This window comes from Equus caballus, chromosome 26 (assembly GCF_041296265.1).
Source record: "Equus caballus isolate H_3958 breed thoroughbred chromosome 26, TB-T2T, whole genome shotgun sequence".
Taxonomy (NCBI): Eukaryota; Metazoa; Chordata; class Mammalia; order Perissodactyla; family Equidae; genus Equus; species Equus caballus.
In genome coordinates, this window is record NC_091709.1 from 15876904 (window position 1) to 15901364 (window position 24461).

General features: G+C 35.3%; 2 long non-coding RNA genes across 6 annotated transcripts in view; one reads left to right on the plus strand and one right to left on the minus strand.

The window, feature by feature from the left end:
• The window catches only part of LOC138920879 (uncharacterized), a 95217-nt gene that overhangs the window by 18031 nt on the left and 52725 nt on the right, over positions 1-24461 (minus strand). For 2 of the 5 annotated variants that reach the window (XR_011432837.1, XR_011432838.1), the window contains exon 3: positions 6473-6603. The exons of 2 other annotated variants lie outside the window; for them this stretch is intronic. This is a non-coding gene — a long non-coding RNA (uncharacterized lncRNA). Of the gene's footprint in view, positions 1-6472; positions 6604-21179; positions 21713-24461 lie in introns of those variants that run through there. One more of the 5 variants, XR_011432836.1, reaches the window with a different exon arrangement.
• The window catches only part of LOC111770854 (uncharacterized), a 47198-nt gene continuing 24614 nt past the window's right edge, over positions 1878-24461 (plus strand). The window contains exons 1-3 of the long non-coding RNA XR_011432840.1: positions 1878-1996; positions 6705-6834; positions 9486-9644. This is a non-coding gene — a long non-coding RNA (uncharacterized lncRNA). The remainder of the gene's footprint in view (positions 1997-6704; positions 6835-9485; positions 9645-24461) is intronic.

Below are 24461 nucleotides of genomic sequence, written 5' to 3' on the forward strand. Positions count from 1 at the left end.
TACTCAAAGTCTATTGATCTAAATGTTAACCACATCAAAATATACCATCACAGCAACATCTAGACTGATGTTTGACCAAACAGCTGGGCACCATGGCCTGGCCAAGTTAACGCATAAAATTAAGCATCAAACCAGCCTACTAGATACCTAGTCTCATGGTATTTGGTACAAAATTTTGTAGTAGATCACATTGGGATTCTGACTGAGTACATTCTACCTCATGGGCTAAAATTGTTTATAAACTGACTTGTAGATACCTTATGTCTCCAATAGAGGCAGATCTGTTTACTACAACCTGGCTAGACAGAATCGAACTTGTTAGATTCTTGTGTATTATCCACCAATGAAGATAATACATGAGACTGTTGGAACACAAAACCCCAATAATAGTACCCAAATTTCTCAAGGTAAACAATCAGAATAAAGATGTTCTTATCAATTTCATACTCTGAAGGTCTTAAATTAGAGTTTATTAGAAGAAAGTTACCTATTTCTATACTGAAATTATCTTGGAATACTATTTACTTTTTAATTGAGAATCTTGATGTTTCTACCACAGGGCCAAACTTCCCCACCCTGGCGACATGGGTGGAAACTGACTATTAATACTCTAGCAAATTTATCATAGAACTGACAATGTCAGAATATAGAAAAGTTGATTTCTTTCTTGTGTCTAATATATATAAGTATGTGGGTTTGTCTGTATTTCTTAAGGACTCAAGTAATAATTACACTGAGTAAGAAAGTGTTATAAACAATGAAGGCATTGACAAATCTCTGGGGCCTTTCAATTTGACCTGAAAAATGGTGAGCTACCAGCATCGATAATAGAATAGGGCTTTTTAGTCTAAGAATGAAATATTTAAATAAGTCAATTTGTTATTGGTCATTGTGTCAACTCTTGCATACAAGTATACGTATGGCTTTACTCATCCAAAAAACAAGTATGCAGCTGGTAAAACCTATTTATATTAATAACACTTAACCTTATAAAATTAATCTCAGGGAGAGTAATCCTGTTTTTTGGATTTGACTGATTTCTTACATTGAGTGTTTGAAAAATAGGATAGCTCTTAAAATAAGAATGAGCTAGTTAAAAATATAGAGAGTTCCAATTGTGTCTAAATATTTCCATCATCCCTCCTTTATAAGGTGAAGGAGTGAAGCTTTGGAGCTGCCTAGCATTGTTCTGGGAAGTGATAAGGATGACATAGGTGTAAAAGACACATCGGCAGTTTTATTATTCTTAATTTAAGGCCTTATAAGAGGACATACAAAGGAATGTTAGAAATGGTTAGTTAACTGATTAAAACTCAAGTACTATAGGTGCGTAGATGGTCATACCCTGGATCCCCTTGATTTTCAGAATGACAATATAATATTTCAAAATCAACATAGCAGAAGGTAATATAACAAACATTAACAATTTTCCTTCCTTTTTTGGTGAGGAATTATATTTGATTTAAAACAAAACAGCTAAAAAGCACAAATGTTAATTCATTCATGTGCATTTAAAACATATACAATGAAGACTGATATAGGAATAAAAGAGAAAAAGAAGAATCATCCTTGAGCACTTCATATAGGAGAGTAGGTTGTATACTTTTTAATCATTTTTCTTCATAGCTGAGAAAGTATTGGTTAGCTGTTGCTACATAAAGCTGGGTAACTACTACCTGAAAAAACCCAGTCAGCTGGTGCAGCTCTTCTGTCTCAGCTGGGCTCGTTGGCATGTCTAAGAGCCGGCTGGGGCTTCGCTGATAGAGGTTGATCTTGGCAGCGCAGTTCTGCTTCAAGAAGCAGGTCTGACTGCTGTTGGCCCCTTGCCGATGTAGGCTGGGCTCAGGTTGCTTCAAGTGTGTTCTATTGGGGAATTAAGGATAAAGGAGCAGCAGCTACTCAGGGAAGTCTTTCTCGTAGCAATAGGAGAGGTACAAGAGAAGAAATGCAACTCCAGAAAAATATCTGAAGCCTCTCCTGTGTCATATTTGGCAAGGTAAGTTACAGCAGCAAGCCCAAAGTTGAGGGGTGGCTGGAGGGGTGGCGGGAGGAATTTATTCTGCCACCAGGAGATGTGAAAAGGAAGGGAGTGAATTTTTTCACCATCATCTCATCTACTGTGTTCAGTCCTCTTTCCATGAGTATTCACCTCCCTCTCACCAGAAAAACCCACTGACCCCATTCCATGATTGCCAAAAGTCATCCAATTACAGTATCTGCTTAAAATTTCAGGATTTCATGATCTACATGTCTTCAAATATTTGCTTTTGAAATGACAACCCAAACAAACAAGTTATCTAGACTGACCCCGTGGCATAGTGGTTAAGTTCAGCACTGTCTACCTCAGCGGCCCAGGTTCATGGATTCGGATCCTGGGCACAGACCTACACCTCTCATTAGGCATGCTGAGGCAGAGACCCACATATAAAATAGAGGAAGACTGGCACAGATGTTAGCTCAGGGCCAGTCTTCCTCAAGCAAAAAAAGAGGAAGATTGGCAACAAGATATTAGCTCAAGGCGAATCTTCCTCATCAAAAAAAGTTGTCTGTCTCCCCAAATACCCACCATATGATGCTGAAATAGGGAAAAGGTAATAGTAGCAAAGACTTTTTTTGAAGAAGGAGAGACTGCGAGGCCCATAGCAGTTGCTGTTTTATAGCATGTCCAAAATCTCGTGGACGACATGTTATCAGCTCTCTCTACCCTGGATTTAGGAACGTACCTTGGTTCTCCAGAGTCCATTGTTTTTCTTTCTGGAAGTTTCTTTAATTGTCCTGCTTGGTTATGTCTGAAGTGATTTCTGAATATTATTTCCCTTTTGGCAATTGAGCTGCTTTCTCAACCTGCTTTTTGGTTATGTCGAAATTTGGCTCCCAGAAGTCTCTTATCTTACTCTCGTTCTCTTTTTATTCCAGACTGGCAGCACTTTTGCCAATAAAGTTCTCTCAAAACCTTTAAATTTCCCAGGCTTTTTATTTTAGTTAGTTCAAAAGCCACAGGGTAACTCTTTTATAGACACGTCTCTCCATGTCTACTCAATTATGGGTATTATGGTACATTAGGCTTTGGTGGAACCATGCTTTTAATCCTTCTGTAAGGACTTTTTACCAGATAAGACATTCTAAGAGGAGTCCCTGCAGTTCTTTAAAAGGTCTAAACAAAGGCAGGATGGCCTGCCAATGGTTTGGTCTATGTCCACTTGGCATATCTTAATGCTCTTAATATTTCCCTAGGCTATTGTGAACTTGAGAATCTCCTCCTGTATGGATATTTTGGTGTAATGAGTTGCACTGTGTCCTAAAAAATGATATGTTTAAGTCACAGCCTCCAGTACTTCAGAATGTGATCTGATTTGGAAATAGGTCTTACAGAGGTAATTAAGTTGAAATGAGGTCATTAAGGTAGTCCCTAATCCAATATGACTGCAGTCCTTATAAAAAGGTGACATTTGACACAGACAGACATGCACAGAGAGAAGACTGTGAGAAGAGACAGAGAGAACACGATGTAAAGATTGGACTTAGGCTGCCCCAAGTCAGCGAGTGACTGGGGCCACCAGAGGCTGGAAGAGACAACAAAGGGTCCCTCTCCTAGGGGTTTCAGAGGGAGCATGGCTCAACTGACACCTGGATTTCACACCTCTAGCCGCCAGCACTGTGAGCCAACAAACTTCTGCTATTGTAAGTCACCTAGTTTGTGGGATTTCATTACAGCAGCCCTGGAAAGCTGATACAATTGGACAGATGACAGGATTTTACTTTCTACCTCCCGAGGTCTGAGTTCTTCATATTTTCTCCAAATGCTGTTTTTTTAACACTGGCCAACTTCTTTTTCTTGGCTCATCTTTATTGTATGTAGTACCTTATCAAGTGCAGTGTTTTATTTAACAAAAAAAAAGAAAAGGAAATTCACACAATAATGTGATCATGGTACTCAAAATCCCTGGTCTCCAACATTAGTGGGGTCCTCAAAACTAAACAGAATATTGTATAATCCCTTAAAATTTGTCCTTTTTCATTATTTTAAGCGTAATTCTACCACCATAAACTATGACCAAAATACTTAAGCCCTGTAGTCTAACACTGCTTGTTAATTTTGGATGCAATCTATTATTTGTTAGTATACTAATTAAGAATACAGGCTCTGGAACAAAACTCTACCACTTACTAAATATAAGGTTATGTGCTAGTTACTCAGTTTTCTATGTTTTAATTTCCTCATTTGTAAAACAAAGATAATGATTTTATCTTTCTCATGGGATGATTGTGAGCTTAAATGAACACTGATCTCATTAGGCGTTCAGTAACTGTGAATGGTTATGATTAGTTATTAATCGTAGCATATGATTTTACCTCCAACTTCCAGACCTGAATAGAAGACTCTAACCATGAAGTTACTTAAAAAGTGTATATAAGCGATTCCATCCTCCCCTCCTTCCTTCCAACACAGGAAGTTTCACTGTATTTTCTATTTGAACCCTTTGAGTTTAAACATATTTCTCCTTAACTTTTAAGATCATTTTTCTACACCAAGTTGCTGGAAAGGATTGTCTCCTCTTGTTATTTTCATTTCCTTCTTTCTCTTTTCTACTCAGCCTAACCCAGTGTGGCTTCTTCCCCACCTCCACCTTCCAAATGTGCCTTACACTGCATTTGATTCTCTGAGGCTAATTTCGAAATCCAACTGACTTCTTCCTCCTCAACTTTAATTATTTGCTCTGTTATATTTTACAGTGTTTTACATTTCACTCTTAAAACTGTGAAGGGGCAAGAGAACACCACCAGTTAGAGGTTGAGGGCTGAGGAGAGACTCAGTAAGTCAGTGAAAGGAACCTGATCTGCATTATACAAGAGGCCAATACTGAGGCCCCGTGCAGATTTCCTAGAAAAACAAACAAACCAAAGCCATGTGTCCACAAGACAGTCAGCATTTTGACTTATTTCACTAAGAGGCACTTTGATAGAATTAGAACAGCATTTCTCTTCCTACCACCAATAGATTCTCAGCTCCAATACTAGCGCAAAGCGCCAAGGGGGCACCCCATATGGACTTTCCCTCCAACGATAGATCTTTTTCCTTTAAATATTTAGTCTTTACTGAATATAAAAAGAGGAGAGCTTTCAAACTGGCGTGATTAATTTCTCAATTCTCCTTTCTAATTTAGAGCTCACAATATTGTTTATTTTCTGCTTTTCTATTACAAATCCTATTGTACTTGCACCTTAACTTTTGGCTCTGTCTGGTTGTCAGAATAGAATTTCTCCTTTCTTTGCTACTCCATCAGCTTCTTGTTTTCATTGCCCTTTTTTTCCCTGCAAATGATCAATACCATGTAGGCTTCACACTCTAGCAACCTATCTTCTTTCAGAATTTGCCATTTAAAGAATGTATGAGGGTCCTAGGTTAGCCAAGCAACATCTTCCTCCTCTTCCTCAACATCGGAAAGCATTTTACCTGTTCCTATCATGGTGGTCTTTTGTACCATGGAAGATGAGGCACAACAGAAGAGACCCTAACATTTATGTTGCACAATGAACTTGTTTCCATTGCTGAACTCGAATCATTCCAGAATTTAAAGGAAAAAAGAAATTGGCCTTCTTTATGTTTGGACATGAAAAAATCAATTATACATTTCCTGTGTGTTTCATGGACACAATATATAGTCCCTATTTCTGTATATATTTAGCTCAGATATAGCTAATAAACAAGTAAAAAGCTTCTGTTTCAGAGCAAAACAAGTGATGCCACTTAAATCCAGTGAGCTAAAGTTATTACTCGTTTTATATTTAGTAAGAAGGATGCTATTTTAGGGATAACAATGATATTTTAATGATAAATCCTGTCATTTTCTGGTTTAAATGCTGCCTTTCATCTTATAAGTTTTAATCTTGAATATGTAGGGCTTTATTTTCAAATAAATATATATTATATATCTAATTTTTACATACATATAATTTCATATGCATATTATAAACATAATGTCAATAACAAAATCTTCATATTTCCAATTCATTCTGTAAACAAATTCTGTGTCAAGAAAAAGGAGGGATATATTTAAAAAGCACTCTTAAGTTTGTAACATTGCATCTGATGATCTCACTGTTTTCTGGAGTTAAGTGTTTTTAAATTTCATGCACACTTGACAAAGTCTAATTCCATCACTATATAGAGACAGCTCTCAATTGTGTTATAAAGAACGATTATCTTTTTCTTGAATGAAAGCCAGCACTAATTGAGGCAAAGTTTCCTGTTCCTCAAATTCTGACCTTTCCTCATGGAAGACCAATAATTCTACCAAAAGTATGAGAATTGTGTGAAACAAGCAACTCTGAAAGTTTATTGTCATAGAGTTTTTAGTTACATTTTTTCATTTTCTGATTTCTAAAGCAATAATTTCTCTTGATCTTTTCTTAATTTTACTTCATTTATTAATCATCTGCCTGCGATATTGAGCGCCTCCTTTTTCCATACCCACGTCTAGCCATAGCTCCCTTGGCATGCTCCAGAACTGTCGGGGGGGCGACTTCCTTTCACTCCTCCCGATTTGCTCCAGCTTCTTGATCTTGAGCAGTTCCCTTTCTTGCTTTTCATCTTTTATTTTCCTGAAATAGATCCCATAGATGTTTCATAAAAAATGTGAACAAAAATAACCTTTCTGTGTTCTTGCATGTCTGAAAATGTTTTCTTCTGTTCTAACACACAGTTTGAAGTTTGGCTGAGTACAAAATTTCTCAAGTGAACATTATTTTCCCGCATCCCTTTCAAGGCAACCACTGTTGTTGTATTCAGAATTACTAAGAGGAAATCTGGGGAGAGTGCGATTACAGGTCCTTGTAAGTGAACTGCTTTTTCTTTTGCTTTTTTTCTCTCACTTTTGTAAGCATTTAGAATCCATTTGTCTTTGGAATTCTGATATTTCCCAAGGGCAAGTCTAGTTATAGTCTCTTTATTTTATCCTACTTGCCATTTGATAAGCAGTTTAAGTTTGAATTCCATGTCTTATTTAATCATTAGGGGAATCTTTTTCTTAAAATTTCTCCAATGATTTCTTTTTCCTCTCCCCTCTCTCATCTCTCTGGAGATGAATTTGCAAGCATGTTACTACATCTGGAATTTCCCATCACTAATAGTATTTATTTTGTTGTCTTCATCTATTTCTACTTTTGTACTACATATTGGGAGTATTTACAGATATGATCTTTATGCCAAAAAATCCTCTATTTGTTTAGGGTATTTGTGTTAGTCAACTACGTATTGGGGATATTACTCTTGTAATTAATACTTCTTCTCCTAAATAAATTAGTTATGATAGATTAATTGTAACAAACAAGCACCATATTTCAGTGACTAAATACAGGAACAGTTTATTGCTTTGTCATAGCATTGCCCACTGCAAATCAGTTGAGGGTCCCCTGTTTCACAAAGACACAGGCCCTTCCTGTTAGTGGTTCAGCCATTCTTTAGAGTCCTAGAGACTCCACTGGGCCGTATGCATCTGTTTGACAACAACAAAAGATAAGGAACATGGAGAATCTCAAAATAGGTTTTAGAGGCCAGCTGGAAATGTTGGAGCTATAGGAGAAGAAATGAAGTATCTGATTAGGAAAAGCCTTCTGTGCTACACTAAGAAATTTGGATTTCTCCAGAAGGCAATGAGCTTCTGAACTGTGTTAAGGTTTTTAGCTGCACTGTCAGCTGGGTGATTTAGAAACATTGCCCTGGCTGCTCTGTAAATTATAGATCTCACTTGAGCAAAGACAACTCTTAGGAGAGGTTGTCAAAAACCAGGTGATAAATCATTTTGGACCATAAGCATGAACATGGGTAAGAAGAGAAGTGAGAAGACTAAAAGGATGGTATTCAGTAAACAACAGGGCCTGGTGGTGATTGGGGGTTAGTTCTGAGGAAGAATAAGAAGTCAAATAATACATGCAAGTTTCTAATTTTCACAATGGGGTGGATCGTATTTACTAAGGTTGGGGATTTTGCAAGAGAAGTACATTAGAAGAAGAATCTGAGTGTTTGGGGGGTTAAATGGAGATGCTCAGTAACTATTTGGGTTTATGGTTTTATAGCTCAAGAGAGACATAAAGACAGAAATAGAGACTAGTAGATATCAGTTTATTGACCCTAACAACGATAAAAACATGCACGGTAGTCAAAGAGAGTACGTATGTCATTATAGTCACTGTACTTAGAGAATTTAAGTCATTAAATGTTCTTCTTTTCATGAAATATTATGTTAGATGATGGGAATGATGTTTAAGGTGGGAGATTTTGAACATTTTTAAATACTGATGAAGAGCTAGTAAAAAGGAAAATTGTTATTCAAATAAACTAGTTGTTATTTAGAGAGTGAGAGCAGATAGAACTCAAGCAAGAGTAAAGGAATTAGTCTTTGGCAACAAAAAGGAAGATTTCTTCATAGTCATGAGAGGAGAAGGCATGTTTTCATTAAAACCAATAAAGTTTTGAGAATTAATGCAGATCTTATCTCATGGCTGATATTTTCTCTGTAAAGTTGAACGGAGAGTAGTGGAAAAGGATGCTTGACAACAGGGAGATTTTAAAAGAGCTACTATGCAGATAGAGGAGAATTTGTTGGGAAAGATACGCAGGGGATTCAATATTTATTTGTGCAAATAATAAATTAATAGTGCAAAACAGCATTCCAATAATGAGGCTGTGGTATAAAAGAGGAATAGGTCCACCCTAAGCAGTCAATCGAAAAAGACTTAGTATTATGTGTAGCGTTTGTGAGAAGCCTTAAGGAAGAGCAAGGTTTCAATATGGAAAACATAGGGGAGGTGCAAATGAGCAAAGACAGACAAAAATAGACAGGTAGGCTTATTACCAAGGTGACTCGTAGATCTATGTGTTGTTAATTTAGGGGCTGGAAGAGGAATGTAAGCTGCCGATTATTTTGTGGCTAGAACATCTATAGATTAAATGTTCTGCTGAAGAGTCTTGATTTTATTCTGCCAGTGCTGATGTTCCAAAGGAACGAAGTTGATTTGGGTGGCGGATGGGGGTGGGGGTCGGGGGGGGGGGGCAGGAAGAAAGAAGGAAACATATTTGAAATGTATTAGAAATGACTTTGGTACTTTCTCTTTTTTTAAAAAAGAGACATCTTCCTGGAATTTGCTCATACATCCTCATAAAAACTCTTATTAATTCTAACATAACTATGATCACCAGGGGAGAAGAAAAACAAAAACACCACTGATATAGTTCCAGAGTCTTAGAAGAATTTTCGCTAACTGCATGCTAATTGTACTGGGTTAAGTTAAGAAGTGCCATCGACAGATCACACATTCACAGCTGTCCTGAGCCCAGCTCATTTGCAGGGAGATTTCTTTTGCCTTCATATACTGCCTAAAAAATGATATCAGAAACCCAGACCCAACCAAGACTTTCTATTCTATGGATGTGGCCTCTCTGGGGCAAGTGGGTTGATAGCGCCCTCTGTTCTTTCTCCTAACAGTGCCCTTTCCTCTACAACCACTGATGAATGAGAAATCTTGGAAAAGAAGCAAACTGGAAGTCAGGAGGGACATGTCAAGGGAGTTGTGTATTCCATTTTTAAAAATAAAGAATCTACAATTCAAAGATTGTGCCAAATCAGAGAAGAAAAGGAAAATTGGTAAGAGTAAATAGTAAGAGTATGGGATTTTCATGTTCTTCCTTCTTGTAATAGGTGCAGGACAAGTTCTCACTTCAGTGCAGAATAGCTGGATTAGATTAATTCCTCCGGGAAACGGGGAACTGGGATGGGAGTGGAGTGCATTCAGCTGTGGGTAATTGAACACTGAATGAAAAGTTAAGTGAAGTAAGGCCAATATACACCCTGTGCCCACTAGGAAATATCAGGCTTGGACATCTCCTCTGATTTGAGGCTAAATAAAATGGGAAATGCATGGCGCCTCAGAAAATACACCCTGACAGAAGATAAAAGGAACAAAATTGCATAATTCAGAAGAAAAGCATAACTTTGGAAATAATTTTAACAGGAACCCAAATACAGTTTTAGAAAACAAATCGCCATCAATACACTGCCTGTATGAAACCTGAGAGAGAAATCCGTAGAGGAATAAGGAAGACAATGTAGAAAACAAACCCAGACCAAACAAAACAGAAGCAGAATATATAAGAAACTGGACAACATAAGAATAGGCTTTAAGGAGAAAAATGTCAAGTAGATTGGATAGGGAATTTAAAAAAAAAAAAAAAAAAAGAAGCAAAAAGGATGAGAAGGGAAATATAGCAGAGAACTTCCCTAAGGAAATGTTATTTTGTATGTGTAAGTCTCGGGCTGTATCTGACATTATTTTCTGAAATTGAAAATTGTTATGTTTAGATAATATTCAGACAGTGAAAGACTATAGGTCTCACATCCTTGTAATCCAGGAATTATAATGATAACAAACATAAGTATAGAAATTACTCATATAATTAACTTCCTTGAACAAATATTTCACTGACTTTACTGGTTTTCTTCAGAAAATGTGTTGAATATATTTTTAGTTTTAGTACTTTGTCACCATGAAAGAGTTGTATTATTTAAGAAATAAGGAATTGAGGCGTCAAAAAAGGAAGGCGTCTCAGAGAGTAGCATTCTTGACCCAACTCTTCCATTAACATGGGACATTTCCTTGGGGAAGTCACTCCATTGTTAAAATACGTACTGGCTTTAGTGTAACACACTATGAGGATTTCTGGAAGGATACACCTTACGACTGGAGCCTCTGCCCCATTATCGTCTCTCCTGCCAGCTGAGCTCTCTGGGGTATTTTTTAAGTAACATTGAAGGAGATTATAATAGTAACAACAAATTCTCCAACACTGTTTTAATGACTAATATTACGGAAGCTTTACAAACAGAGCATTCCATTTACTTACAAAGACTTCTCTCGTGATGTCGTGAATAAGGACATGATGGGATATGGAAAATTTGACAGCGTAACTTTGAAAGGGTGAAGTTCTTTTAAGATCGTTTCAGAGATAATACACATATGTTTCCAAGGCAAGGGTAGCAACAAAGAATACATGTATATTTTCACCTGAAGGGAATGCAAACTTGTTACACATAGATACTTGCACTGGTCAGTTATGCTTTATAAAGTATTAAATTATACACAGATACTTTTTCTGTAGTCCCAGAAGCCTTTGTTGTTGTTAGTGGCATGGAGTCGATTCCCTCTCCCAGCGACCGTGTGTACAGCAGAGCAGAATCCTGCCTGGTCTTTCTGTGCCATCCTCTAACTTTCCCGTGCTGTATCAGACAATGCTCCACTGCTATTCATAGGGTTTTCATGGCCGATTTTTTGGAAGTGAGTGGTCAGGTCTTTCTTCCTGCTCTGTCTTAGTCTGGAAGCTTTACTGAAACCTGCCCACTGTGGGTGATCCTGGTATTTGAAATACCAGTGGCATAGCTTTCAGCATCAAAGCAACATGCAGCTGCCAGACTATCGCAACTGACAGACAGGAGGTGTGGTTCCCTGTCTGGGAAACAAACCAGGGCCACAGTAGTGAGAGCATGAAATCTTAACCACTGGACTGGACCAGGGTTGAAGCCAGAAGCCTGAAACATTGTAAATTGTTGGTGAAAAGACTTTTTCTTTTTTGAGGAAGATTAGCTCTGAGCTAACATCTGTTGCCAATCTTCCTCTTTTTGCTTGAAGAAGATTGTCATTGAGCTAATTATCTGTGCCAATCTCCCTCTATTTTTCGTTATGCAGGACACCACCACAGCATGGCTTGATGAGTGGTGTTTAGGTCCCCACCGAGGACCCGAACCCATGAACCCTGGGCCGCTGGAGCAAAGAGCCTTAGCTTAACCATTACGCCACTGGGCCAGCCCAAAAAAGATTACTTTTATTGCCAAATTTTACCATCTCCTTTCCTCATTATGGACTGACTTTTGAATAAACCATAGCTACAAATACACACACACACATTAGTAAATTGATTATAACTTATATTTCTCTTAATTTTTAAGAAGTATCCCAAATCTGGAGAAAGGAAAATATTTCAGCTCAAGGCTTTTATCATTTTGCCATTCACATTTCATATATAAAGTCAAATACTCCCATATCATACTAACCATGGTATTTTGATTGGAAGTAAAAAAAAAAATGTTAAAAAAACTTTTTAAGAAGTAAAACAATGAATAGACATGGTAACTGGAAGTAATGAAAAGCCCCTATGAAACTATTTGATAGCACATGACCTTAAGTGTTTTATGAGATATTTGCCAAACCATATCATTCAAACTTTTAGACACTCCACAGAAATATCTTAAGTACACCAGTGTTCTGGCAGAGATTGTGCAGTATTTGGCACAATTGTGAAGGGTAAAAAGAAATTACCTGGAGAACATATTAAAAATACCAATTCCTGGGCCAGCCCCAGTGGCCTAGGGGTTAAGTTCAACGTGCTTCTCTTTGGGGGCCTGGGTTTGGTTCCCTGGGCATGGACCTACGCCACTGGTCAGTGGCTATGCTGTGGCAGGAACTCACAAATGAAAGAGAGGAAGGTTGGCACAGATGTTAGCTCAGGGTGAATCTTCCTCCGCAAAAATGGAGAAGATGGGCAATAGATAATAGCTCAGGGCTAATCTTGCTTAGGAAAAAAAATAGACATACAAATTCCTCAGATCCTGTAGATACCTACTGAATTAGAAATTCTAGGGGATAGGCCTTGAAATATATATATTTAAGTAGCAATCTAGGTGATTCTTATCAGAGTAAGCAGCATCTAAAATTGGTGTTGGATTTGTATATGAAGAGCTGTAAAATACTGGCATGAGGTGTAGCTCTTAGGGTTGGTGAAGATTTCAAATAAGATAACAGATTTACTCGATAAACCTAACTTAAAATTAAGAAAAAATCACTAATAAAAGACAAATAGATTTTTTAAAAAGAGAGTATCCTTTCTTATCTATCTATCCTGTTGGCTACTTTTTAAAAGAGATAAATGAAAGTGAAAATAAAAACTTGTCACAATTTGTGAGACTCAGTGAAAGCAGTCTTTACAGGCAAATTTATAGGATTGAAATGCATATTTCAGAGAAGACCTAAAACCAGTAGTCTAAGTTTCTACCTTTGGCAACTGGAAAAAGAAGAATGAGTTATATCCAAAGTAAGAAGAAGAAAAGAAATAATAAAAACTAGGGCAGAAATCAATGGAATTGACAAAGGAAAACAATAGACAAAATCAGAAAATGGTTTTTTGAAAATACCAATAAAATTGATAAACCTTTAGCCACACCAACTGACTTTTAAGAAAAAGAAAAAGAAGACACAAGGCATTTAGCTTTGTTTTACTTTCTCAAGATTGTTGGGTTACTTGGGGTCCTTTGTGGTTCCATAGGAATTTCAGAATTATTTTCTACTTCTGAAAAGATATTATTGGGATTTTGATAAGGATTGCATTGAACCTGTAGATCACTTTGGGTAGTATGAACAATTTAACAATATTAACTCCTTCAATCCATAATAACACAGAATGTCTTTCCATTTGTGTCTTCTTTAATTTCTTTCATCAATGTTTTATAATTTTCACTGTACAAGTTTTTCACCTCTTTAGTTAAGTTTATTCCTGAGTATTTTATTATTTTTGATGCTGTAGTAAGTGGAATTATTTTCTTTAATGTCCATTTCATATAATTTGTTGTTAAGTGTATAGAAATATAAGTGATTTTTGACATTGACTTTGTTTCCTGCAACTTTACTAAATTCATTTGTTCTAACAGGTTTTTTTTTTTTTTTTTTTTTTTTGGTAGAGTCTTTAGGGATTTCTGCATATAAGTCTATGTCATTTGCAAGCAGATATCATTTTACGTCTTCCTTCTATACTTGGATGCCTTTTATTTCTTTTTGTTGCTTCATCGCTCTGACTAGACTTCCAGTACTATATTGAATAGAAGTGGTGAGAGTGGGCATCCTTGCCTTGTTCCCAATTTAGAGGTAAAGCTTTTAGTTTTTTACTATTGAATATGATGTTAGCTGTGGGCTTGTCATGTATAGCCTTTATTATACTGAAGTAATGTCCTTCTATTACTAGTTTGTTGAGAGTTTTTCTCAGCCACTTTGGAAAAGAGTTTGGCAGTTTCTTACCAAGCTAAACATAATCTGATCCAGCAGTCATGCTCCTGGGTATTTACACAAATGAGCTGAAAACTTATGTCTGCACAAAAGTGGGCACATGAATGTTTATAGAAGCTTTATTCACAATTGCCAAAACTTGGTTGAAAGACAACAAAGATATCCTTCAATAGGTGAATGGATAAACACACCGTGGTACATACCTACAATGGAATATTATTCATTGATTAAAAAGAAATGGTTTCCATCTGTCACCATATATATGTGCCCCTTTAGCCCTCTCCCCATCCCCTTTCCCTTTGGTAACTACCAATCTCCTTATCTATGTGTTTTTCTGTTCATTTATCTTCCACATAGAATGAAATCATATGAGTATTTGTCTTTCTCTGTCTGACTTATTTTGCTTAGCATAATACCCTAAAGGTCCATCCATGTTTCTGCAAATGGCACAGTTTTGTTTTTTTTTGTGGCTGAGTGGTGAACACAATGCAGTCTACACAGAAGCCAAAATATAATAATGCGCACTTGAAATTTACACAGTGTTATAAACCAGTGTGACCTCAGTGAAATAATAAAAAGTGGTTGAATTTTTAAAATTAATAATAAATATGTAAATCTTGTAAAAAATTCTTTGAGAGCAAAAATCTAGTTGACATGAAGAAAATTAAAATAAACTAGAAATCAACAAAAAAAAAAAAAGAAAGAAAGAAAGGAAATGGGCTATCAAGCCAGGGAAAAATAGGGAGGAACCTTAAATGCGTATTACTAAGTGAAACAAGCCAATGTGAAATGGGTACATACTATATGATTCCAACAAGATAACATTATGGAAAAGGCAAAACTATACAGACAGGAAAAAAACAATGGTTTCTAGAGCTCCAGAGTGGAGGAAGGGTTGGAGGAGGCAGGAATAGGTGGAGCACAGGGGATGTTTAGAGCAGTGGAACTATAAAATAGTAATATGATGATGTTATAGTGGCTACATGACATTACGCATGGGCCAAAATCTTTGGAACTGTGCAATACAAAGAATGGACCCTAATGTAAACTATAGTCTTTAGATAGCAATAACGTATCAATATTAGTTCATCAATTGTAACAAACATACACAGGAATGAAAGACATTAATAATAGGGAAATTGTTTGGGAAGGTGAGGTGGAAGGTTGGGAGTGGGGAGAGGGGATTTATGGGAAGTCTCTGTACTTTTTACTAATTTTTTTGAAACCTAAGCCTTCTCTAAAAGAAAATCTATTAGTACAAAATAAAAGGCCATTTATAATATTTAAAAGTAAGTAGGCATTTATTATATTATTCATATTGCTTAAGAAACTTTCCAAAACTCTATACCTAGAAACAGGGCTGCTCATAAATTTCTTCACAGTTTTCCCCATTTTGCATTAAGTGGGATCATTAAAATAGGAAGAGACCAGCATAGACCAGCCATGTCTCACCTAAAGCTATTATCTTTTGTGCCATTTGTCATAATAATGACAGAAGAAAATGAATAACATCCAAAACATCATCAATAAGCATCATGACCAAAAGAGATTCTGTATCCTGAGATCTAAAAGTGACTCAAACGCCTTAGTGAGACTGTTTCGTAATGCAACGCAAATAATTATTTGCAATTCAGGAAGACTTGAGCTGAATTCTGCCTTTGTTAAAACTACAGCTACCTTGGTGAAATCTTTTATTTTCCAGAGGTTACTGTCTTCATCTGTGTAAAGAGTGGCTTATATTATCTCTGGGGTCCCATTCACCTTTACTTTCTATTGTTGTCTGATCACACAGTTGTATTTGTTGATGAGGAGCTTGTGATTTTGTGTGCTGAGACAGTTCATGCAAATGAATTCTTAAGAATCAGCAGCCCTGTTTTCATGCAAATAAACCAAGTGATGAACAATAAAGGAGAGAAATGAGGAAAATTACAAGCAATATTAATTTACCATCTGTATAACTCCTCTCCTTCATTCTTGACTCTCTCTCTAAATATGAAACTAAAATTTGAAGGAATGGGGAAACCAACAGTCATCATCCTAACTGACTGCCAAGTCATTTCCATTACTCAAATATGAGTTTCAGTGTTTATGAGTATATTTGAGGTTACTAAGACGATATGACAATTGGGTAATTACATCAGACCAAGTCTTTTATGGAAAGGAAGATTCAGGGTTTTTAATTTAGGTGATATTTATTTTGAAAGCTTAACAAGTAACAGTAGTTAGGTTTGTTCCTTGTTCAGAAGACCAAGGTCTATTAAAAATTGTTTTTTACTTTTTTCATTTCACAGAAACCATTTATGAATTACAGTTAATTAGTTCCTTTTAGGTATAAGTATAGAAAAACAGACTTTCAAAAATCCCTACTGTATTTTCAACTCAGTTCATCTTTAACATTGACACATACGATTATATAACTGATTATAGAGAATCATGGTCAACACACCATTATAATTAATACATTTTTTTAAACTTGTAACATACTTAAAAAACTTTAGTCTATATTCCTTAATAATTAATTTTCAGTTTTAAATCAATTATCAAAATTAATACTAAAATCATTAATAAACAATTTCCCTTCTAAATTAATTCTGATTATCCAATGGTATGTTTTGGTTATGGATTACTTCAAATAGTTCATTTGAGATAAAAAGCGCTTAGTTAATTCATAATTTTTCAGAATGCTGTGGGGATGTAGTTATTCTAGGTATTCTCTTAAGATTTTTGTTTTATTAACTTACTTAAAGGTGTCGTCAAAATCAGGTATGAATCAATTGAACCAATCTTACAGGAGACCGATTAATGGAGAACAATGCCTGCTTATTAATGTGTGAGGGGGAATATTGCCCGATTAACTGGAGTTGATCATAAGAAACCCTGTCCTAGTGGGGTTGAGTATATCTACTCAGGGAAACAAATGATAGATCAGATAGTTACCTGGAGAGCACTGAATTGGAACAAAGGGAATTTGATGTTCTTTAAGAAATATTTCTATCATGCTGTAGTAATGAAATGAATTTCCCTTCTGCCCTCTGGAGAATTTCCTGTCTGAATACCTGGGACAAATCATACAGAATCAGATTATTTCTCTTTTGAATGATGCCAGGAGAATCCACATAAGTTTTCACTATATAGCTCTGTTTGCAATATTTTTTTAATGCAACGAAAATCTCTGCCATTTATCTGCCATTTAAAAAAAGTCTCCTATTGCAAGTAACATTGATTTAAGTTGCATCTAATTTACCTTAAATCATAGAGTGGTATTTCTTTGAAGTTATTTGGGGATAGACCTTGGAGATCCTGGTGATTTGGGGAAAATAATTTAGTTTCATAACTTTTATTTAATCTACTATGTGCTTATGTACATTTTCTTGTAAATTTTCTACAGATAAGTAATAGCAGATTTTTTTCACACTTGTATCTATTTCTAAAGTTATTATGTCCTGATCTTATCCCTAAAATCTGGAGCATTCCTCTTTGCAACCGTGTTGCCATTTTTCAGTAAACATAAATCTTACACCAGTTCTTGATGATGTCTCTTGCCTCAGCCGTGCGCATATGGTTTGTGTCACTCCTTTGGCTCTGGCTCATGTCATTGGTCATTTTTTGAAATTTGCTTTCTTTGAATCACCAGGGGATTTTAAACTATTTGATATCAGGGTTCACGCTGCCAATGAATTCAGAGGAGAAAGAATGTCGTGGATAAGGATAATAAAGAAAGACTTCACACGTAAGTCTGTACTTCTACTGGCTCTTGGCAGGTGTATCCAGGCAGAAAAGAGGAAAGAAGTTAACCCGGATGTTGCAACTAACGCAACACAAGCACAGAAATGGCGATAAGGATGTAAGGATATCACTGCTGCTTAAACAGTTGATGAGCACATGCAGGTTTAAACTAAAGTGATGGTATTGGTAATGAAAATGAAGAGATGTGAAATTTAAGTTAGGCAGAGGATCTGTAAAAGGAATTCTTACGTATAGGAGAGTCTGAACCACTTATCATCCAGGTTACAGTTCAACTCTAAGATTCTGTGTCTCAGGGATTTGCCAACTCATTGAGTATCAGAGGTTCTGTGAAAGGGAGGTGCAAAACAAATTCAAAGGAGACATATTAATGAGAGAATTCTGCTTATTACTCTAACGACAGATCATTAGATCTAAGCAATATAGCCCTATTCACTGCAGTGGATCAGAAGAAACCTGTTGTGGTGGGGTGGGGTACGTCTACCCAGGAAAACAAATGATTAACTTTAATATTTATGTAATATTGTGACTTTTACTCTGTGCTCCTTGACCTTAAATTTGAATACAGAAATTAGTTTTGGATTAGTTTTAATGTACAAATTTAGATATGTATTTGCATTTAAAATATCCTGTGCCTGAGAGAGTCAGGAAAATGGGAACTGAAGAATCAGATAATAGTTTTCATCAAGGTATATTTCACCAAGGAGTATTATTTAATTCCTGATTATTTTTAACTTTTAACTTGACTGAACACTCAATATTTGAAAAGCCAGGTTATCATTTTTGAAAGATGACATTATAATATTAAATAGAGCTGACAGCAAGAAACACTGGCCACCCTCTAATTAAAGTGTTACTGAGGCACACACTTACTAATACGTTTCTCTCAGCTGGAAGTCACCAGTGCTCACAAGCAGAAGACGTGGAATGCACCGCGAAGGATTTTATTGGCTAAGATAGGTTTTTGGTAGTATGTACTTCAAAAGAGTTCTTACCTAAATGTATCTAAAACTTCTAGTTTTATTTTTTTCATAAAAAATCTCTAGGAATTTGATTCTTCAATTTTTTTCTCTATTGAAGTGTTAACTTGTTTTTGAGGAAAATGGTTTCCTCACCAATGAATAAATTCTTGGGCTATGTCTCTCTAGAAAAGGGATGGATATAAATATATATATATATAAAAATGTGTGTGTGTATATATAATATACATATATGCTGGACATACATATATGGATGTACGTGGGATATACATAAATGGGATGGATATATATAAATATATATGGATATATATATATATATATAAAGATGCATATGGATATATGTATTAGGTTTCTGAATATTCTTAAGGGATGTTTATCATTCCAATTCAAATATTAGACTATTAAAGCACATCATTCTAGGAATATGGAGCAGCTCTATTCCAGGTATTGGTTAGGGCATATAGTTTTGAATTTAAATTCCAGCGAGTACCTACTGGAAGTTCAGACAGAGAAAACTAGTGCCTGGTGTTAGTCATACCAGAACCTGAGCTTCATGCGGATCTTGGATATATTTAAATTAAGAAAAAGATATTTCCCATCTAAATTTCAGGAGATTTTATCAACCTTTGCTTTCCAAAAGCATCTCCGGAGACAAATATCAAGATGCCTTAAACTTGTTTAAAAAATATATATTTTAACTAAGATATATGGTGTCAATGATGACGATACTCCTAGAATGCAAAGTATTGCTTAATTATTTTCACTTTCAATCTCTGCCACAACCCCACAACCTCTGACAGTAGTATGATTAGAGTAGGACAGCAGAATATAGGGTGTATGTGTGTGTGTGTGTTTATGTGGAAGGGACCAGTGGTGCATGTGTTGGTAGAAATAATCTCATCAGGAAAGATTGTCAACAGCGGTCTCCAGCTGTCTGACCTTCTCTGCCTATCTGAGAGAAGGGCGACGTTGTGTCTTTGCAGGCCTCGTTTACCTACCAGAAATTTTAAAAGGTTCAGGTAAGAAAGATACAGACAATCAGCAGGGATACTCTGTCACTAACTTGGAAGAAAAGTGAATAGAAGTCTCTATGAAAATATCTAGGCAATCACATTACTATTCTGCACTAAGGCAATTATAATCCACAGAAGGAAAAAGTTAAGTCTGACTGACATCCCTGTAATCAACAATAGGCCTTTGATTATTGATATTGTATGCCAATAGAGAGGTTATAGAAAATCTTCCACATATAGAAATAAATATCCTTTGAAAAGGGGTATCTATTATTCTATAAGTGCAAAACCAGATTTTTATTCATACTGACGATTGGAGACATTTGTATTTAGAGCAGAATATTTTGCAACCGTAAAACTACTTTTACTAATTTGTACTTTGGACTGTTGCCATCTGAAGAAAGTTTCAAAAGAACCTTATGAAACACTTGGATGTAATTACTGTGCAATTGTCATAGTTTGTTCTATTATGATGGTTTTTTTAGCAACCTATTATGGAAACTTAAAATTCAAAAGTAGAGGGACTTGTGTTAGGAATCGCCAAACATCTATCATCCAGTTTCTCACGATCTAACTCATGGCAAATCTCCTTCCATTTATAACTTCCTTTTCCCTTTTCCCCATGATGAATTATTTTTAAAAAGGCCTCAGGCACCATTATAACTGTATCCATAAATATACATGTATGTGTATTTAAAATTAAGCATATATTTTTCCAACGTAGCCACAATTCCATTATAATACCAAAAAATGACAAATATTTCTTAATATAATGAAATATCTAATTATCAAATTTCTATTATCTTATTGTATCATGTTTCAATACAGAGTATATATTAAAATACAATTCAATATTAATTTTCATATATACCTATAAGCAGACATATAATTCTAGCTAGCTAGCTAGCTATACAATACATGCATGTTATAAAGGACCCAAAAGCTTTCCAGGATCCAAAAATGTTTATCTATTGCACTTGCTTTAAAGGTCTCCTAAATATTTTTTTAATATACAGATTCCACAACCTTCCTTTATCTCTTTGAAATTTATTTGTGGAAGAAAGAGATTGCTTGTCCTCCAGAGTCCCCTGTATTTTGGATAGCGCTTTCCTGTATTCTTATATTTTAACATGATTTCCTAAATAATGTATTTCTTACACTCTGTTAGCTAGATCAAGTAATTAGATCATAGAAGTTCCATATTTTGACAAAATGACTTCATTGATGGTGCTGGTTCTTTTCAACAAGATGTTCTTAATATACAACTGATTTCTTTTTGTAATATTAGTTGTCACTGAGGATCATTGCTGGATCCATTATTTTTTAGAGGTTTGCATTTCTTCTTGTTTTTATGTTTTCTAGGTGAGGAAGAACCTATTGTTATTGAGTTCAATCTTCTTATTGGGGTTTAATTTACATATGGTGAAGTGCAAAGATCTTAACAGTGCAATGTGTTTTGACAAATGTTTACACCCATGGAACTGAAATCATGAGCAATATGTAAATTACTGGCTCCCACCTCATCCTCTGGAAAAAGGCAGCGTTAAAATTTTTATCATTGAAAAGAAGTTTTATCTGTTCTTGAATTTCATATAAACAGAATTAAGCATGTTCTCTTCTAAGTCATATTTTATTCGTTCAGCATAACGTTTTGAAGATTCATCTATGTTGTTACATATATCATTAGTTGTTTCCTTTTATTGCTAGATACATCCATAGTATGGATAAGTTACTGTTAAAAGAGGGGCTGGCCCTGTGGCCTGGTAGTTAAGTTCAGTGTGCTCCACTTCAGCAGCTCAGGTTCACAGGTTCAGATCCTGGGCACAGACCTACACCACTCATCAGCTGTGCTGTGACAGCAACCCGAACCTAAAATAGAGGGAAAATGGTGACCGATGTTAGCTCATAGTGAATCTTCCTCACCGAAAAAAAACAAAAAAAGATAAACTGATGCATATTATATTTTAAATTTATTCTAGCAAAAATTGATTACAATTGGGGAGCACCAAACGAGCAGTGGTTAGGAGTGCTTCCTAGACAGGAGCCAGGGGAAAGACTTATATAGAGAAAGTATGGAAGCAAAGAAAGGAAATTATTTGATTGGCTGTAGCTTAAAGCTTCATTGACTGTTTGTGCTGGGCTGTCCTTAGAGTTTGGATTTCCTCACCTTCAAGCATTTGCAGATTTAGATTTTGTTCTTTTTACATAGGCCACCGTAGCATTAGAGCATCTGAGTTTAAGGCCTTGTGTAATTAACACGACAATTTACTTATTGATCCTCCAATGGAAGCATTTGCAAGCTGTTTTCAAATGTTGTCTACCATAGAAAATCCGCCATGAACATTCTTGTAGAATGATTTTGGGGAATACACACTTTCACATTTCTTGGCGACATACCCTGGAGTGGAATGTCTGGATCATATGGCAAGATGTATATTTAAATTTCTGAGAAACTCTCATGGATTTTTCCCGTGTGCAACCATTATGCATTCCCAGAAGGAATATATAAGAGTTCAGGTTACTCCGTATCCCAGCACTGGACTTTGTTAATCTTCTTTTGTTTCATTTAATTTTGAAGTTTAGCCATCTTGTGGGTGTGTGGTGGTATCATACTTTGATTTTACGTTGAATTTATCTGATGATGGATGAAGTCTTTCAATGTGCTTATTGGCAATTCATGTCCAAGTGTTGACTTTTCACCATTTTTAAGAATTGAGTTGTTTGCCTTCTCATTATTGAGTTTTAAGAGTTCTTTACATATTCTAGATATAAGTCTTTGTCAGATTTATGAATTGCAAACATTCTCTGCCAGTCTTTATTTGATCTTTTTAGGAACAGTAATTTTTATTTTAATGAACTGTCATTTTAATTTTGTGGAAGATGTCCTGTATATCCTATGTAAGAAATCTTTGCCCACATGAAAGGAATGAAGACATTCTCTTATGGTTCTTCTAGCAGCTTCACAGTCTGAGCACTTACAATTAGATCTAATGTCTATCTCAGATTAAATTTTGTATGTATAAGATTAGGTTTGTTTTTAACCATAAAGATATCCACTTGTTCAGCACAGTTTAGGAAAAAGAGTTTTCACTTTTCATTGCATCGTATTGGCATCCCTGTCAATAAATACTTGATTGTCTATGTACACGTGAGTCTATTTCTTTGCTCTCCACTATGTTTCATTCCTTCCACCACTTCCATACTACCTAAATTAATGTATTGTTCTATTGCGTTTTGAAACCACGTGGTGCAAGTCCTCCAACTTTATTCTCTTTCTCTCTCTAATTTATTCTCTCTCTCTCAATACCCTTGTACGTTCTAGGTCTTCTTAATTTCTATACAAATTTTCAAATTTATTTGTCCATTTCTACAAAAAACATTGGCATGGTGGTGACACAATATGCATAGAATTGACATTCTAACAATATTGAATATTCCAATTAATATATTATATTTCTTCTTTTATTTAGGTCTTCACTAATGAACGTAATAAATTAAATCTTCTCTCAGCAATATGCTATAGAGCTCAGTGAAAACTTCTTATACAATTTTTATTGCATTTATGAATTTATTTGGCAAAATTTGTTTAATTTATGAATTGTCAAATTTATTGTTTGGTATTAAATGTTGGTTGCCACTACTATAAATGGTATTTCTAAATTTAATTTTCCTGTCGCTTGTTGGTAGCATATAAAAATTTTTTTAAATTGAATTTTGATCTTGTATTCTAAAACCTTGCTAAATTCACTTATTTCAGGTAACTTCTCTGTAGATTCCTTTGGATTTTAAAGTTGATAATCATGTCATCAGCAGAAAAGAACCTCTCTACCTCTTTCCAATATATACGCCTTTTATTTCTTTTTGTTCTGTTTCACTGCATTTGCTAGAACCCAAATTACAAAGCTGAATAGAGGTGTTAAAATCAAACATCCTTCCTTGCTCCTGATTTTAGGAAACGAGAACATTTCATCAGTATGTATGATGTTAGCAATAGGTCTTAGGTTTAACCCTTTATCAGATTGAAGTTTTCTTTTATTTCCAACAGATTAAAGTTAAAATGTCAATATTCTAACTCTACATTCTTTCTGCATTTCTACAGAGAATACTTTCTCAAAGAGAAATTCTCCTTCTCTATTCTGTGATTACTTTGAAGGAAGTTTTATACTAAAAATCAGAATAAGTGTCTGATTCTTTCTTTTTAAAAGTTTAGTTACAAAAATAACATGTTCATTCCTTTTATTCTTTGAATATCATCAATCAGTAATTTTCTTTTTTGTATTATATTTATGATCTCATTAATTTAAATATATTTTATCTGATAAACCCATTGTGCTTATTATTCTTAATTGATGTTCAAGTTTTTAAATCTTTGGCAAATGAGAGAGCCTCCTCTTGTTGGCTCCTGAGTCCTCTTGACAAAATATTAGCATTTTTTTGTTAGTTTCTTAGCTGTCTGATAAGACGATTTGTTACAGGCTCCTTATGTAAAATCATCATCATTTCTCTCCTATACCTACAAGCAGCTATTTCTCTAAGTTACATTGGTTACTAGAAATGGGAAATGGCGTGTAGAGAACAAAATCTTAATTTTTGTGCTATAGGTGCTCTTTACTATTGG